The following is a 19331-nucleotide window of genomic DNA, read 5'->3' on the forward strand; positions in this document are numbered from 1 at the left end:
TTAGGAAAAAAATATGTTGTAGATAGTAAAAAAGGTATTTAAAAAAAAATGATTTAATTTGGTTACTGGTAATCTATATGGAGTGGATATATCAGTATAAAGAATAAGAGTTTTGGAGTGAAATAGACATTACTTTAGTGGCCCTGGGGAAGCATTTAATCTCTATGAGCCTTAATTTCTCAACTGCAAGTTGGGAATGATACTAATATCCCTTTCAGAATAATTGTGTAGTTAGAGATAATTCCTACCAAGGTCTGTTACCTGGCATATGTTAGGCATATATATATTGGTATATAACAAACACAAAATGGTAAATAGTTAAACTACAGAAACCATACTGTTTTCACACCTAGATATTCTTAAACATTAACTCTTTCACAAAACTTTCCTTTCATAAAACCAAATTCTTCTTTATTTCTTTCTGGGTACACACTTAGACAGAGCTGGCTTCATGAGTGTGCAGCCTGTGAAGTTGCATCAGTCACCATGCTCAGAGGGCCCTGTGCTCAGTTAACGCTCTGCTGTCACTGTTTTAAAAATTCTTAATAATATTATTTTTGATCTTGTGTTTTGTGAGTCAAGTCCAATGGGAAAATAGAGCATGTGTACAAGCAGGGGAACTACACATAACATGAATGTCTCCTGTTCTCTGCTGTCCCATTTGCATACGGTTTTTGCAATGTCTCATGAGCACAGAATTCTGGTGCACCCACCATGTGTGGAAGTGCAGTGAGACCCAAGGTGAGTGCAAGGCCAATATGTTACATGTATGAATAAAGAAGTCACTGACAACCTTGAGAGACCACCTTAAGAGACCCTTTGAACCTGAGCTCGCTTTGAAAACGGAAGCCAACGATGGTCTAAGAAACACAAACAACCAAGAAACACTATCATATCCTTTCTTACTTCCTTATGTTAGCCAACCACTTACTCTGAAAAAGATGACATAGAGAAAAAGGGAAAGATGGGGTAACGCACAGTTCCTTTTCCTTGCAGTTCTTCCTTACTCATCAGAAAGCTGAAGGTAGAGAGTGTTGGCAGAATGTACCAAGAAGTGAAATAAAAAGAGCTGAATTCATTTTGTGCACTGTTTCCACTGTTCTGGTAAGAACAAAATATGCATACGTGCACATGTGTGCAAGCTACCAAAAACAAATTGTGAATTTCAGTGATTCCACATATGGACTAAATACTCATACTTGCATATAAAGCTGGCATTGTGCAATACAAAGACGAATGGCAAAATTCATGCTAATAATCTAAAATTTTTATTCTTTCCTTAGAAAGACACTCAATATCAAGTTAAAAAACACTATGACAAATTGAGAGAGAGCTAGAGACCACAGAAGAAAAGTAAACGCTTTATATTTTGGTATCTTTAACAGCACTTTTTTCCTGCTTTTTCAAAAAGAATCCCCATCTTTTCATTTTGAGTGAATACGGTCCTGTTAATTATATAATCAGTTCTGTGGCTAGAATCCATTTCTCAATCTCGATTGTAATTAGGTATAGCTATGAGACTGAGTTCCTGCCAATAGAATATGCGAGAAAGGGATGTGTGCTGCTTCCAAGTTAATAAAACTGTTAATGCACACATGAAACCCTTCCTTTTCCACTAATGGCATATCAAAGTCCTAGGTGACCTAGGAAACAGGAAAGCACATATGCAGGATGACATAGCCTCTATGTGCTTGGATTCCTAAATGGCTGTGTGATAACAAGTCCTCCAACTGATCTGGACACATTTTGGACACTATACAGAGTATACATGAAAAATAAACACACTAACTAATTCGTGCGTTAGCCCATGTGCAATGGGTCTAGGTGTTGACTTATAGAAACCATCTTGCTTACAATGCTTTTACCTCTCTCTAAACCCTTACACCATTTTTTTGCCCCTGCCATAAAGTTGATAAGTACTGCATAAAATCTTCTATTCTTATTTGATTTTTATATTTCTCTTCTCCCCAGTTAAAATAGCTTAGGACTAGACTATCTTTGGTGCTCTAACTGCATCTTTTTGGCACTCACCATTCCTGTTCCTCCCAATCCAATATCCTGCTACTCTTCTATATTGATGACATCAAGTTAATGTGACTTGATGAGTAGGAAGTGGCAAACAGTACTAATCCCTCCGTAAGGCACCAGAGCGTGGAAGAGAAAACTTACAATGCTTCAGGGGTTTGTGCATTGGTAAAGTAGTCTAGGGCAAGTCAGGACATTTCTTTTCAAGATAAAGTTATTGGTCCTGCACATTTAACCATTAGGGATAAATTACAGAAGTTTAGAGCATTTTTTTGATTTTAGAAACAGCATATACCATACTTGAAAATATTGTTCCAACTTATTTATAAAGTGACTCTTAGAAGGCTACCAGTTTTGAGTCAGACCCAGAGCAAGAGATGGCTTTACAACAAGGTAAGAGCAATTCTGCCTTTTGGACCATGAGACCTAGTAGATCCAATGATGCTAAAGTTATTTGCAATCAGGAATAAGAAATAAATGTACTTTTAAAACTAAAACAAATATGCAAACAAAAATCAAAAAGCCCAAAACAAAACTTGGGCCTGGTTCATGAATAAGTTAGCTTAATATGTTAGTAAAAGCTAAAAAGAGAGTGTTCTGCCCCAACTCAGAGGTGAAAGACAAGGTGAAGGGAAATTTTTCTAGTAGTCAGATATCTGAAGAGGTAACTGGTCAGTGACTTTCTGTGGAGGGTGGTCAGAGGTAAGGATAACGATATACATACTCCTGGGAAGTGGCAAATGGCTCAGCTGGTTGATCTGAAGCCTGGAAGGAGTAATTTTGGAAGATAAAAGTCAAGCAGGCCTGGGGTAAAAGGAAGTGGATGGACCTAGAGGAGTGGGCATAAAATGTGTGGATCTCTGTGTCTCACGTAATACCCATCAGACTGTGGCAGGCATATGCTAAGATGGTCCCAATGATCTTTGCCTGTTGTTATCCATGCCCTGAGTAACCCCCTCCTCTTTACTGAGGGGTGACCTAGCTACTATAACTAGCCAATGTATTGTAGCAAAGATGATGCAATGTTACTTCTAGATTTTGTTGCATAAGATAGTTACTCCCATCTTGCTGGCAGTTTCTCTTCCCCCACCTCTCTCTATCTCTCTATCTCTATCTCTCTTGCTGACTTTGGTGAAACAAACCACCATAGTTAGGAGACCCATGTGGCAAGAAACTGAAGGCAGTCTCTAACCAACAGCCAGCAGGGAACTGAGGCCCTCAGTGTAACAGCCTGCAAGGAATTGAACCCTGCCCACAACCCCTTGAGTTCAGAAGCAGATACTTCCCCAGTTGAGACTTCAGATAAGATAGATTCTAGCCCTTGCAGAAACCTTGTTGCAGCTTTGTGAGATACTTGAAGCAGAGAACCCATAAAATCAGTGGCTGGATACCTAACCCACAAAAGCTGAAATAATAAACATGTTTTTTTGTTTGTTTGTTTTTACCTTGTTAGTCAGGTTTATTCCCAAGTATGTTCTTGTTTTTGATGCAATTTTATTTTTTATTTCATTTTTTAATGGTGGATTTTCTTTTAAATTAATTTTTATTGGAGTATAGTTGCTACATGTATTGTTTTAAATTGCTAAGTTTGGAGCTAATTTGTTATTCAACAGTCAATAACTAATACAGAGAGCATATATCACAGAAGAAGCATTGAAAAACCAGGTGAGTAGAGACTCACCCAGGTAACACCAGCCAGTTTCTGTCCTCAACCACCCAGAATTGCACACTAGGTCAATGACAGGGTAGGGTGGCACAGATGCAGAATATGCAGGAGCTCCACAGTATGGGCTCTCTCTCGCCATAGCTGACCTCGTTTCTCCTGGTGCTGAATGTGTGACCTGTCACGACAGAGGCGATGCTGACGCTTCAGTATGGTATTGTCCCTAAAAGAGGACAAATAGCTACTTGAGACATCTGAGCTTAGAGGCTGAATTACAAGTCCATGCCTTGCAGCCAAGGTTTTTAAGTCAAAGTCTATGAGCAATTTCTACAAAACTCAACTAATAGCAAGGCTAATTATTAAGTATGCCCCCTACTTATATTCATCCTTTGTTCTCTGTAACTTTGCTGTTAAAATGTTTTGGCCTCTTCACTTTTGTTGACAGATTGGCCCCATAATTGGAATCACTTTCCTAAAGGCATCACAGAATTGATATTCCCCCAATTTAATTAAGCAACTATGAAAACCCAGTAGCTCTCATTAAGGATGAATACAAATAAAATTATTTGGAAAGAAACCTAGGAGATAAAGGAAATAAAGGAAAGAACCTAGGAGAATGGATAGAATATGTTTCTTTCATATTAATGCAGACCTCTCTGGAATGCTGTGCTAATGATTTATTCTGCTCGGTAAAGAGCAATACTTTCTTCTTTTGTGACCATTTTATTAAGCAAAACCTTTTTGAAACTGTCTAGGTGTGCAGGTATTATATCTGATACCAAGGCTGAAGGATTTAACTTTCAAAGCCTCATGTTAGAGGCCAAAGGCTATCTATGTAATTCTAGAGCTGAAAATAGATACTAGGACTCTCGTTCTTCACTGTATCCATCAGTCACATTGCTTTCACCCTATATTTATTCACCATGAATTCCCATTGACCTAGGCACTGTACAAAACATACATCAAAATGAGGCCCTGCTCTCAAGGAACTCTTGGCAGCAGGCAGAATCTATACCAAATGAATTGCAGTCGTGATTTTCCATATCATCTAGGTCCTCGGGCTGTGTTCCTCATTTTTACATTTTTGTGCTTAAAGAGGAAAATAGCATCTTCAAATCCTTTTAGGAATAGAAATGTTAAAAATTATTTTTAGGGGCTTCCCTGGTGGCGCAGTGGTTGAGAGTCCGCCTGCCGATGCAGGGGACACGGGTTCGTGCCCCGGTCCGGGAAGATCCCACATGCTGCGGAGCGGCTGGGCCCGTGAGCCATGGCCGCTGAGCCTGCGCGTCCGGAGCCTGTGCTCCGCAACGGGAGAGGCCACAACAGTGAGAGGCCCGCGTACCGCAAAAAAACAAAAACAAAAGCAAAAAAAAAAACATATCTGGAAACTCATTTCCTCAGGGTTTAACACTGTTTTTCTCAGACTGGTAACTCAGTTGAACTAATGTATTTTTTCTCAAACACGTATTTCAACATAAGTTTGGTTAATGCCGGACCAGAGGAAGACACTGACATGGAACATTGATAAAGCCAATGGGAAGCAGTTTGGGGTTCAGAAACGTGGGGTCACATTTTAGCTTTCACTTACGATGGCACCTCCTCTCTTTGAATTCAGGGTCCATATTTCAAGCAAGTGAGGTAATCCAGTGTTTAATAATAAGTAAAGGGAATTATAAACTTCTTCTAAGACAGCTAATTCTGAATTGTTTGAGCATCATTCAGGTCATTATTTAATCAAACACAAGCTTACCAAAGACTCAATTCAACTGCATCAACAACTTAGATGAATTATTTGCTTAAATGCTTGCTAAGTACGAGTGTAAAAATAAAACCTTAAGGGACCTCTTGAAGGGATAAGATATTTTATAAGGACTTAGGATTCTTGATAAAGAATGTAATACAAAAAAAATCTCCGTGGGCTCAAATAATAACTATTTTCTAAAACTTTAACTCAATATAATACTCTACAGGCTAAAGATCCCACTTCATTTGCACCATAATTTGGCTGTTTGATTTTTACAAAAGCAATAATTGGCTATAAAGGATGATATGTAGTAGAATTTAATCTAGTATTTGCTTAATTAACAATTTAAAGATAATACAGCATGAGGATAATTGAAAAAATAATTCTAATTTTTGGAAAGATAACATCCTATTTGTTATCTTTATATAGATTAGATTTACAGCACTATGTTTCAGTACACTCTGAATTCTGAGGGAGAAGAGAACAGCAAGAGTATGGCTTATGGAACTGGGAATCAGGTAACATCAGCTCTTCCAATAATAAGCTATGTTGCTTAGGAGAATGAAAAAGTTAACTTCTCTGACTCTCTTCTCCAAAGCTATAAATTTTGAGGGTTGGAAAAGGTGATATACTTTCCTTCTAATATTGGATGATCTTTTTGATACCTGATTTTAGTGTTTTAATTGTGGAAATCGGCAAGAACCATTTCTTTGGTATACAAGTAAGAATTCATGATAAATTAAACACTGTATGGTATTACTCATTGTGTGTCCTGTATCAATGGTACTTAAAATATTCTGACTTAATTTAAGGTTTTTCCTTCTCAAATGATATGCCTGCAATTTGTCTTCTGGCTATTAAATACCAATTTCAGTTGAGATTTCTCATTTCTAAAATTCCTATGAATTACTTATCATTCTCTTAATAAATTATTAGAAAGTAAAGTAATGGCTCAGAAATATAAAAACAAATCTAAAGTAGCTATATAAATTCTCTAGTTTAGCATTTCCCTGAATTACACAGGATGAGATTTTTGCTGCAGGCTATGAAGGAAAAACTGATTTGGGAATTGCCATTCCACTGTGACGAACTAGCACATTAGGCAAAATCCATGAAACAGTTATGTTCAGACATTGGACAAGAAAGAGGCTATGTAGGCTGTGACCACTGAGAGAAGGGAACACCTGAGGTGTGTCCTGTGATTGCTTTGGCTTTCTGCCTAGAGGCAATTTACAGGCCATTGTGTAGGGAGGGAGAATTCAGGTAGAGCATTGTGTCTTCCTGACTTGTGAAATAAAAATTCACTGGGTGGACTTAATAGAAGATTAGATTCTACTGAAGAAAAGATTGATGAACCGGAAAGCATTGTAATAGAAAACCTACAAAATGCAGCATAGAAAAAGGAATGAAAAAATTTTAAGAGCACCTCAGTAACCTGGTGGACAATAGCAAGGAATTTAACTTTGCCAATATGTAATTGATATCTAAGGAGAAGGGGAGCATTAAAATTTTAGAAAAAATAGTTTAAAATTTTCCGTATTTGAAGGGAACTTTTATAGTATTTTATACACAAATCCATGAATTTCAATGAATTCCAAGCAGAGTATACTCCAAAAAACCAAACAAAGACAAATTATATAGAGGAGAAAAAAAGATAAAAATGACCTCAGATATTATCCAAAATCAGGGAAGCCAGAAAACAATAGAAAGACATATTGAAAATGATTAAAGAAAAAATATTCAACCTAGAAACCTATATCCAGTGAAATTGTATTTCAAAAATTAAGGCACAATGAAAAATTTTCAGATAACCAAGCTTGAGAAAATCTATTGCTGGCAGATCTGCATTATAAAAAATATTAAAGGAAGTTCTTCAGACCAATGGAAAACAATATCAGATGGAAGCATAGATCTATAGAAAAAAAAATAAAAAGAAGTAGAAATGGTAAGTATTAGGGATTTTTCTTTTTATTTCTTTAAAAAATAATTCACTGTTTAATGCAAATATAGTAATATATCATAAGGTTTATGACAAAAGTAGAACTAAATTATATGTCAAGAATAACACAAAGAACAGGAGGGGGAAAAATGAACATTTTTACATTATATGTGAAGTGGCAGAATATTTGATAAGTTTAGGGTGTAAACCCTAGAACTCCTGCTTAAAATAAAAGGGGATGTATGGCTAATAAACTAATAGTACAGATGAAATGAAATTTAAAAATTCACTTAATCCAAAAGAAGACAGAAAATAATAATAGATGCAATAATGGAAAACAAATAACAGTATTATAAATTGAAATCAACCATATTGATAATTACCTTAACTATATATTGTATAAACATAACATTTAAGGCAGAGATTATCAGACTGGATAAAAAAATACCCATCCAATTAAATATGAATCTGCAGATAAAAGTAAATTAATGAAAAGCAAACAGGAATCAAAAGAAAGTAGGAATAGCTATATTAGTATCAGGCCAAGTGTTCTCCAAAATAGAGAATATTACTTATGATAATGAGGGAACTTTGCTAATGATTAAGAGATTAAATCATTATGAAGAACTAACAAATTTCAATAAAAGGAGATGTTGTAAGCATTTGGAAAAGGAAGCAATGGTTATTATTAGACTTATGGTTCACCGAGAATAAATCATCCATGGTAGAGTCATTTCCTTCTTTGGTGAGTTAGGTATATACAGTACATGTTTAAATTTCAACATGATGTTGGAGTCCCCTATGACAGTGGTCCCCAACCTTTTTGGCAACAGGGACTAGTTTCGTGGAAGACAATTTTTCCACACACCGGGGTGGGGGGATGGTTTTGGGGTGATTCAAGTGCATTACATTTATTGTGCACTTTATTTCTATTATTATTACATTGTAATATATAATGAAATAATTATACAACTTACCGTAATGCTGACAGGAGGCGAAGCTCAGGTGGTAATGTGAGCGATGGGGAGCGGCTGTAAATACAGATGAAGCTTCGCTCACTAGCCTGCTGCTCACCTCCTGCTGTGCGGCCCGGTGGTTGGGGACCCCTGCCTGTGACATCTTTGAATAGGTGAATAGGTGGAACAGTTAGAGGATGCTTTAGTATAAATAGAGTAATTCACAGGAAGTCCAAAGGCTAGATTCAGAGGGTCAATGTTTATTTGAATGGTGATATTTCTAGACATAGGACCCTTCATTCAATCTTGTGTGTGTGTGTAGTTTATGTTTGTTTTTTTTACACTTTAAACAATGTCATGTTGTTTTTTTAGACAAGTTCTTACATTTTTGGAAAACATTTTAAACAAGGATGTGATTCAAATATGATATTTTATTTTATTTTTTTACAAATTTATTTATTTATGGCTGCATTGGGTCTTTTAAACAGGGACGTGATTCAAATATGATATTTTATTTTTATTTTTTAAATAAATTTATTTATTTATTTATGGCTGCATTGGGTCTTCGTTGCTACACGCGGGCTTTCTCTAGTTGTGGTGAGCGGGGGCTACTCTTTGTTGTGGTGCACGGGCTTCTCATTGCGGTGGCTTCTCTTGTTGCGGAGCACAGTCTCTAGGTACGCCGGCTCAGTAGTTGTGGCTCGTGGGCTGTAGGGTACAGGCTCAGTAGTGGCACATGGGCTTCACTGCTCTGCGGCCTGTGGGATCTTCCTGGACCAGGGCTCAAACCCGTATCCCCTGCATTGGCAGGTGGATTTTTAATTACTGTGCCACCAGGGAGGTCCTTGATATTCTAAATAATGTCATGCTGACCAGAATTTTATATGGTTCAAAGTTGAGAAGGGTAGTTAAAATTTGTGATTCTTGAAATGTTATCCATAAGGAATTCAAGTGACTCTGAAATAATAGGTGGACATTTGAAAGAAATGAAAGTAAATAGGTAAAGGTAAGTTTCTGCCACTGGTTTCACAATAAAAATAATTGTACTAGTGAAATATGACATAAAAGTGCTTAAGGATTTTAAGTTGATTCTAAATGAAATACAGATTAACGATTGGCATGCCTCGCCAAGATACCAACATTTATAATGGTTATAGTTTATTGAATATCTATTATATGCCAAGCATTATTAGGAACTTTGCATACATTTGCCTGTAAAGTTTATGGACATCATTAATTTTTAAGGTTAATTTTTGCCATTTTATAAATTGAAATTTTAAGCTCAGGGAGATGAAATAATTTGCTCACACAGCTATAAGAGTAGGGACTAAGATGACTGATCTCAGATCCTTTTTTCCACAAGATTCTTACTCTTTTTCTCTTTCTGCCTCATTAGTGTGATTGTAGGTTTCATTAAGGTGGAAAAAATAACTGAAATAAAGGATGTAACAGGCACAATTTAATCTAAACTGTTCTGAGTTCCATTTTGAGTTTTCCCTTTGATTGAGAACACCACAGTTTAAGAGGAAAGCTGGAGTACTTCTAGAGTACAGGTAATCAGATGGAGAAGAGATTTGAATTTATTTTATATGAGGAACAGTCCAAAGAACTAAGAGTTTTTGACCTGGAAAGCAGAGCCCACAGTAGCTCAACATTGGGAGGACTGTTATTTGAAAAAGATGTTACATTTTTTTCTCTGTGACTCTACAGAGTGGAACTAGGACTAAAGAGTCATGAAGCCAGCCTGGCATAACATAAGTTAGAATTTTCCAACAGAGCTGTCAGCAAGTATACTGAAATCTCTGTGTGGTGGTGAGCTGACTGGCATTGGAGGTATTCAAGTAGACAGTAGCTGATCACTTAGTTGGAAATCAGTGTAGAATCACTGGTAGTCTCAGCAGACTTTTAAAATTCCTTTCAATTCTTGGAGTCTTTAATGTTATAGAAACTGCAATATATTTAAGGGGTGGTTGTTAGCACACATTTCTTTTTTTTTTTCAGTTGGTAACATCCCTTTTTTATTCCTTGGTAAGGGTTTAAAAAATTTGAGAACAGACACATTTTTTTTTTTTTTAGTCTTACACAGGAAATTTCCTTCCAAAAGTCTCCTGAGAGGTGTATACCATACACAGGAATCCATCTTCATCCTTCTCACTTTAATACACTTCACAAATCAGCGTGGACACACTCACCATGCTATGCCCATTCACTAACAGGAAGACTTGGTTAGCGTTGAGCTGTAAGCACCTTCTAATTATCTTGATGAGCTCACTCATGTTGACATGATCAGACACCAAGAACTTTGTTTTATCCAGGACCGGAAGCTGCTTCTCACCTTTGTATTGTTCTATTATTACTGGGATTTTGGTAGGATGCTGCTCTCAGGTTAAGTAGGCCATCTTCTACTCTTTGTTCGAAGGTTTGGTGCTGTTTGAAGGTTTTCTACGGCATGGCGGGGCAGGCTGGGCGGGGGCGGCGAGGTGGAGGGTCCCGGAGGCTCCAGGCGGTGGCTGCAACAGCCAGCACACATTTCTTAAAAGGTAATTTTATTGAATACTTTCATTATGAAACCAGATTCAAACAGAAACAAGCAACAGCACACCTACAAGTTAGAGCAGGCAAGTAGTCGTTGGTAAGGAGAGAACAAGATTTATGTACAATTCCATCCACTGTGTTAAACACTTGCCAAACAATAATTATTTACTTTTGGACAAAGATCCCTGGTGTGTATTTTCGACATTCTTTAAGGGAGCTGGCTTAAATGTTTTCATCTCCATCTCCAGCATGTCTTAAGTCTTGGCAAAGGAAGAAGCCAGGGGAACCTTTACTCTATAGAAGGTGAATGTTCTTGGCTGTGATGGGGGTAACTCTGCAGTTACATGGGGCTCATTCTTTCCATCTCATACATTGAAAAGACCTCCCAGGAAGAGCTGCCAAGACATCCGTGGGCCACGTGGCCTCCTCAAGCTACACTAGGATGCTTTGTGGACAGCATGCTGGACCTTCATGCAGCACTTGCAAAAGATAAGGCATATTCTATCCTCCCCACCCTCATCCCTCCAAAAACTTCCTTTGCCAGTTTTCTTTACTGATCTGTACTTAATAATGAATAATGGCCGTCTGAGTAAAAGTGTCCTGAAAGTCCCTTTTTGTATTTTATAACCTTGATACTCAAAGTGTGGTCTGTGGACCAGCATCAACATCACCAGGAATTTGTTAGAAATGCAGGTTCTTGGGCCTCACGACAGACCTACTCAACCAGAATCCACATTTTAATAAAATTCCCAAGTGATTTATATACACATTAAAATTTGAGAAGCACTCTTTTAGACTACATGCTCATGATCTTACACATTTTATAAGCATGCTATATGGTTTAGTACTTTCTCACAGTGTTCCAATTTCACTTTGTACCTCTTAGTTTGAGGACAGTAAGATTTCTGGAACTATTGCCTAAACGCAAATCTTCAACTAATCCTTTACTCTCAATCCTCATAACCCAATTGCCCACCAATTATATAACTTTAAATCCTTCCTTCTTATTGCCCCTCCACCTGCTACAACAGACCTGGATAAGTCTCCATCATCTCCATCTGGACTGTAATTATATCCTCTTGCTAGATTTTTTCTGCTTTCATTCATTCTCCAAACTGTGGGCAAAGGTAATTTTTTATTGAAATGTATCCTTGCTCCAGGGCAATGTCCTAACTTATTAGTCTGCATTCAAACTCTTCTCTAATTGGTCTCCAGTAACCTTTTAACTTCTGCTATTGACACATTTCTATCAAACATGTTATTTCTAACTATAAGCTACTACTGGCCATTTCCATTTTCCTGAAAGCCCATCCTCACATTTCTTCCTAGACTCATCATGAAAATAAAGCCCTCTACAGTTTTCTGAGGAAGAATGAATAGCTTCTTCCTTTGGTAACATAACACAGTTTACACACCTGTGTCATGTTCCACTTTTATTCATTTTCTTATTTTCATACACTGTTAGATAATGATGCTTGTATGGCAGGGATAAGGGAGGCATTTAGTGTATGGCTTAAAAAAAACTAAGTTCTAGAGTGAAAAACTATGTCAAATTCATTCCCTCCTTACTACCATGTAACCCTAGGTCAATTACCCCTCTAAGCCTCAGTTTCCTTATCTATAATACGGGATAATTACACCTATATAAATGGATTTTGTGAGGATTAAAATAAAATGTGAAGGTTTAGTTCATATGATGTTTAGTTCATAATAATAATTCAGTTTTGTTCTAGAAGGACACAGTATATTGGGTGGTAATCAAGGCAGGGGCGGTGACATACCATGGAAAACGATATGAATGCAAATTTTAGAATTAGAAGACAAGGGTGAGGCTTCACCATAGGGGAAATTAAAAGCGCAATAATTAGAACTAAGATGTAGGACTAGAGGATTCACAGTGACTGGTCTTGATGCTGAGTTCCCTGGACTGGAGCTTCTGTGGATTGACTCTAGTGGCCCCAAGAAGGTGGGCACAAGTGATGCAGAAGTAGAGAACAAATTGTGTCCCTATGAAGTGACCTGTAAGAAGTGTGAGGTCATGCTTTCCATTTTGTTTCTTCTGTCCTTCCTGATGACACCCAGCATTTTGTGGGTCTTGGCACGTGAGATTCTTCCTCCCTCCCTGCCTTCCTTCCTTCCTTCCTCTCTCCCTCCTTTCTCTCCCTCCCTCACTGTCTTTCTTCTTTTCTGGTCTTCACTCTCCCAGCTGAAAATGTCAGAAAGATCTAGCAGAGTGAGTTTAGTGTCAGTGAATATTTGCTCAATATACACTCAGTTAAAACCAACACACACAGATGGAGACAATTGTCTGTCATTATCAGCACTGACAGATTTGAACTAATATCCTAGAATGGAAAGTGACCTGCCGCTTTCTATGAGTCATATACAGTGATTCTGATTGAAGAAGACAGTACTAAATTAGAGACATAGTCCATATAATTAAAAAAACAAATCTTGAATCTTAATTTCTAACATGTATCCTAAAAAAGGCTTCATTCTTGGAATACTGATTTATCATCCAACAAATTCTTATTCACTTTGAAGGGAAGTAGGAAGTGAGAAAGAGGTGCCTTTCCTAGACTGTAGCCTGGATACCTAGGGCTCAGACAGACTTCAGGATTTTAGGTTGGGAGAGCACAGTTCTGTAGACTTAGACTTCTGATCTATTTGGAGCCCAGTCACAGACGGAGCCCAGTAGCAGGGTAGTCATAGCCATGTACCAGGGTGTTTTCATAGGTGTGCTGCACAGTTTAACTAATACACATTAATTTTTGCTACAACAGAGCATATATCCTGTTTTATGAAGTTGAGGAATATGGTATAGGATTGAGGACAATCTGTTGCAAGAAAAAAGAGACAGAGTGTGAGGCCAAGCTGATGCCAGAAGAGTGGCGTTGACTGGATCACAGTCAACTTGGCCTTGTGAGTATGAGATGAACACAGTTATGGCAGTGAACAATTTTAATTGTACAGGAACATGGTGCTGATAGGCAGATGACAACGTGGATAAATTATGTGATAACTGGATGTTTTTATGCTACAGAAGTCATTGGGTTGTAATTTTTTGGTTTACAGGTCTAATATCTTGAGTCTTTGTTTCATTCAAGTTTGACCTACAGTTCTAGAATTTAAGTGTGCTGAAAAAACAAAACAAACAAACACTGCAACAGTGCTGTTACTGCTTTCTATTCTTTTCTCAAATTTATAAAAAGTATGGGGAAAAGTTTAATTTTTACTGCATAGCTACTACGTGCCATGTTGTTATCAGGTATTTTACCCATCTCGTTTCATTAAATTCTCAAAATCATTAAGGTAGAGATTAACAATTCCATTTCATAGATAAGGAAGCCAAAGTTTCAAGGAGTTGAATAAGATATTTAAGATCACAAAGCAAGTTCTAAGATAAGTTTTAAATGCAGGTCACTTGGAATACACACACACACACATACACACACACATATATGTATATTTTTTTCTATTTGTTTTTATGGCTCTTAGATTACAGGACCCACAATCTCAAGATACACTGAGACAGACACAGGCCTGGACTCTGTTACTGTCCTCACTACCAACTCTGTGATATTAAACAAATATGCTTAACCCTTCAGGGACTCAGTTTTCTAATCTGTAAAATTAGAGGACTTGGACCATTTGCTTTATGTAACCCTTTCATGCACTAATCTCTATGTCCACACAAAGTTTATGTATAAGAACTTCCACTTAAAATTCTACTTGGGGACAAAAAAATTAGAATAGCTAGAGACTTAAATAGAACTAAGGAAAAACTTCAGGGAGCAGAGTTCATGGCTTAATTGGCTTTGAACTAGCCAGTCTAGTTGGAGTATCATGGGCTTCATGGTGGATGAGCAGAAATGGGGAAAGTTCAATTAGGAGTAACTACTGCCGAGGCAGTGTTGGATTGCGGTAGAGTAGAAAGAGCATGGAATAACAGATACCTGAGTTTGAATCCTGATTTGATCAATTACTAGTTATATAACCTGAGCATAATTCTGACTCTTAGTTTCCTGCTCTGTACGTTGGGAGTGATTGTGGAGCTCTTGTGAGAATGGAATGAGGTCCTGGGAATGAACCACCTAGCACATGACATAGAACATGGTTGGTACTCCATGAGTGCCAGCTTCCTCCTTTCTTTCCTATATGTGTGACACTGGCACAAACTCTGCACGAGAAAAATCTGAGCCATGTCAGCATAAAATTCCCCAGGCAATATCTCTGGACCATCGAACAATTCTAGGAAGATCAGAATTGTGGAAAAACGTCTAGACTGACTCCGTCACCACCTCCTGTTCCAGAAGCACCACACCATTCATTTCCCTGATCTTTCTATTTTCTAACAGTCTCTGAGTAATCCCTTTTGCATTTTTTGAGGAAAGTTTGATGTGTGAGGAATGGAGGCCTGGCCACACACCATGGATGTTTGATTTTCCTTCTCCCTCCTTCTCCCACCCTCTTCTCTTGAAGAAGCCTTAATCAGAGCTGTTGCCAGGTGATGAGGTCTCCACATTCTTTCCAGCAGCTGCTATTGATGTACGGTGTCTGGTGGTGTTTTAATGCCTGGTTCAATATTTACCTGTGAGGGCTTTACTTAACTCTCCTTAGTCAGAGAATTGAGCTGTCCAGATAATACTATCTTGGGGATTGCTATGAAGTATCCCCAAAGCTGACCCTCAGTATTCACTCATCTTTCCAGAAACGTTCTTCCAGGTAGCATAGCAGGCTCTGAAATGAAGTCTGCCGCCATTTTTCCCTGGACTCTTGGAGCTGTGAACAGTAGGAACATGGTGAATTGATTAAAAGAAGCACATCACAAGTGTGTGGGTAACTGAAAGTTAGAAACAAGGGGATAGAGTGTTTTATTTGCCTCACTATACACTCTTATGAGTCAAGAGAAGAAGTAAAAAAAACTCTTGACTCAAACTCTTCAGCTGCAATGCCCACTTGAAAAGTCATATTGGTGCAGAACCCTGCAGTAAATATGGTGTTTTCAGATCCGTTACTTCATACCAGTAGCTCCATGTGTCAGCACATGGATGGTGTTATTATCCCCATTTATAGATGGAAATGCAGGCCTAGAGCAGTTGGGTAACTTGTCAAGCCATTTCAAATGCTTTGCAGAATGAAATGGGAAGTAATTAGGCAAAATAATACATATGTAGAAAGAGACACATACGATCACTTAACAACCAGATTTACGATAGGACTGTTACCATCAACCCATTCTATGGATGAGAAAACATGGCTAACAATTCTGTCTTAATTTGCCCAATTATATCAAATACTTTTCAGGATGATGGAGAGGATGCATTTGTACAGTGTTAAAATAAAATGACTGTGGTAGGAAGTATGTCATGGGGTTGGGGGCACGGACACGGGTTCGGATAAGCCTGTCTTTGAATCCTTGTTCCCCTATGGAAGTAACTTAACTCTTCTGGTTTTGACCCTAGTTGCTCATCACTCTGTAGTTCAGTTTCCTAATTTTTAAAATGGGCATGAATAATTTCTAATTAGCACTGTTTTAAGAATCGAAGTCAATATGTCTGGGAGAGACTCAAGGCTGGCTCACACAATGGAGATTCGTTCTCAGTGTTTGCGATTCCAGAAAGGTGCTCACACCATTTCGGTTTGTCTCTATTTTTGACTGAGCCTCTGGGAATTGAGGAGAGAGAGGAACTGGCTTGAAGCAAACCACCACTGCATGCACAGAATCCTGGCTTGCTGGCCAGGTCCGTGTCCTCTGTAATTACAATGACATCTCAATATGTTTTCATGTCTCAGGTAGTCTTGCTTGTATCACATTTGCATTTGAAAGTTACAGCTCCGGAACCATAAATGCTGAAAGGTCTCCAGGTAACTTGATGCCGTTTGGAGCAAAGAGCTCGCCTTCAAAATGCTGTCAGGAAGATTCACTTTTTACAACACTTTTTATAGGAATTCCTGTGGAGGAGAATACTCAGGAGAAGAATTTGGCCTCCCAGGTTCGAAGCACATCTGGTTGTTTGAGTTGTGAAAAGTAGTCCATAACAATGGAGAAAATGAGGTAAATGTGAAATTCGAGCCGGACCAAGTCAGGAGAAACGCAAATTGCAGACAGCTTTGTTTATCTTTCAAAACATCCTGCTGGTTCATAAATTAGATTGGGATTCCTTAAATTAATCAAAATGAAAAACCAGTGGTGTCCCAATGGAGCTATGTTGATATAGTTAATTCTCTTTATTCAGAGGATACTTACCAAATTGTGGATTTTCTGGGACTCTTGCTTTTCCCTCTGACATCCAATTGTTTACGTTTTGGTTTGTTCTCTTTCTGCCTAACCCTATATTCCATAATGTGTGGGTAGAGAAGGCGGAAGGGACCCAGGAAATGAACTATTAGTATAATCCAATAGCTTAGTCTCAGCATTAGGTATGCACTTATGAGATATTTACTAGATGAAGGAAATCTGCTACTTATGAGCAGTCTGAATTAATTAGGTTCTGGGGTTGCCATGAAGTTTGTTAATCCATTTTATTCTCACTCCCTATGTAGGTAACTGATTGAGCCATCGGAAGTCATAATGAGAGGTTTTTCTTTGGGCTGTTTGTATTTTCATGATAGCCCATGGGTTAGAGAAAATAGTCAGATTTGGAATTTTGTGAAAATTAAATTGTAACCAAACCAGTAGAGACATCCAATTATCCTAGTCAGAAGAAGCTTCTGGTTGCTCTGAACTCTTAAATAACAGTGCATATCTGTGTGTCTCCCTTTGGCAATTGCCATATGCCTTGCATTACACTGCTTTGGATACAGTCCATCTCCCCCACTAGACTGCAGTGCAGGCACCCTGAAGGCATCTCTGTACTCGTCTTTGTTGTACTCAGAGCAGTCCAGTAAGACTATCATGTTAGCCACATTGGTAACTTACCATTTTCTAGTGGCCACATTAATTAAAATAAAAACAGAAAAACAGATGAAGTTAACTTTAATAATATATTTACTTAAGTCAATACATCCAAATTATCATCATTGTAATATGTAGGTGATATAAGAAACCATTAGGGGTGTCTCACACCCTTAAAAATTCAGTCTTGGATATCTCGTATGTATTTTACACTTGTGGTACATTTCAATTCAGGCAAATCAGATTTTAAGTGCTCAGTAGTTACATGTGGCTTACTGGCTTTCATACTGGACAGGCCAAATCTAGACCACTTCACTGTGGGAGGTTATATAGTGCTCTGCTAGCAGACCCTGGATCGTGTGGGTTCAAATCCCAGCTCTACTGATTCTCTAAGCCTCAACTTCCTTTTCACGAGTAATAGCAATAATGAGACTACTTGGCACATGGTCTGTATTCAGAAGGCATTTGTTCAATGAATCAAAGTATTTTTCATAGAGGATTGCTTGAGGGTTGAATGAGATAGGGTAAAGCCCTTAGCACAGGGTATGGCACCTGAAATCTCTTCGATAAAAATTAGCAATTACGGTTACTAAGGTAGTGTCTAGACACTAAAATCGATTCAGTAGATATATGCCCCCCTCATATCTGTTAGTCAAACTTTTAGCCATTCTTTATACAAGTCTCACAGAGGATCCCGGTGAAGCCTTCATCCCTTCCGACCAAAGCCATAGGAATCGTTTCTTCTGCTGTTCCCTCACAAAACTGGGTTCATCCTTTTAAAGTTCCTTATCGCATTATAACTTAAGGATTGTTCTGTTTTCATTGTCCTGCAGATTGTAAGCTCCCACATGCAGGGGCATGGTCTGTTTATCTAGGGATCCCCTGTGATGCGCCACACATTAATTGGCACATAGTAAGTGCTTAGTGCATTTTTAACATACAACAAGTAAATAAACCCGTTTCTTTGTATACAGCATGAGAGGCTGAGCTCTTTTCCAGAAGGAAGCTTGATGGATCGCTCTTGTGGTCTGAACTGTGCTTAGAAATAAATAAATATGCTGTCAGCCTTGCGTTTCCTCTCAAACACTTATTGAGCTGATAGAGATTTCTTGAGATATTAAACCTCATAACTGGTTTTAATACGACAGTTATGGACCCGAGGAGAGGATAAAGTGTCCATGATTGCTAGGTGATGGAAACTTTGTAAAAAGCCACTGAAACTAATATAGCCGACATGTTTAAACTGAAGATAATATGTTCCTTTTTCATTGTGGGTCACAGCTGTGTAGGGCACTAGCTAGTTCATGAAGGGTGTATAGTTACCCAGGATTTAAACTTACATAAACTCCAAATCTGCAGCTGTCAATCACAGAACATTCCCTGTATTGGCCAGAGCGGAGCTGTCAGCAAGGACTCCTTTTGCTCCTAGGGTTTGGCCCTTAGGGCCACATCTGTATTGGCCCCAAGAAGCTTCTTTTTCTGGGGCTAATGTTATTCCTTTACTTCCATCAGATAATGTGGTGGTGGGGCTGAAGTCCTAATTGCTGGTGTTAGTTCAACCAGTTTTATGT

The 19331-nt window shown here is 38.2% G+C and overlaps 1 pseudogene across 1 annotated transcript; it reads right to left on the reverse strand.

Moving 5' to 3' along the window:
• Positions 1-10196: 10196 nt before the first annotated feature.
• On the reverse strand, positions 10197-17762 carry LOC309826084 (microtubule-associated protein 1 light chain 3 beta-like; annotated as a pseudogene). The gene is made up of 2 exons: positions 17703-17762; positions 10197-10769 (listed from the first exon to the last, which is right to left on the reverse strand). The product of its transcript is annotated as a microtubule-associated protein 1 light chain 3 beta-like (transcript).
• Positions 17763-19331: the final 1569 nt, after the last annotated feature.

Source organism: Grampus griseus (genome assembly GCF_964374135.1).
Source record: "Grampus griseus genome assembly, chromosome: 8".
Lineage (NCBI taxonomy): Eukaryota > Metazoa > Chordata > Mammalia > Artiodactyla > Delphinidae > Grampus > Grampus griseus.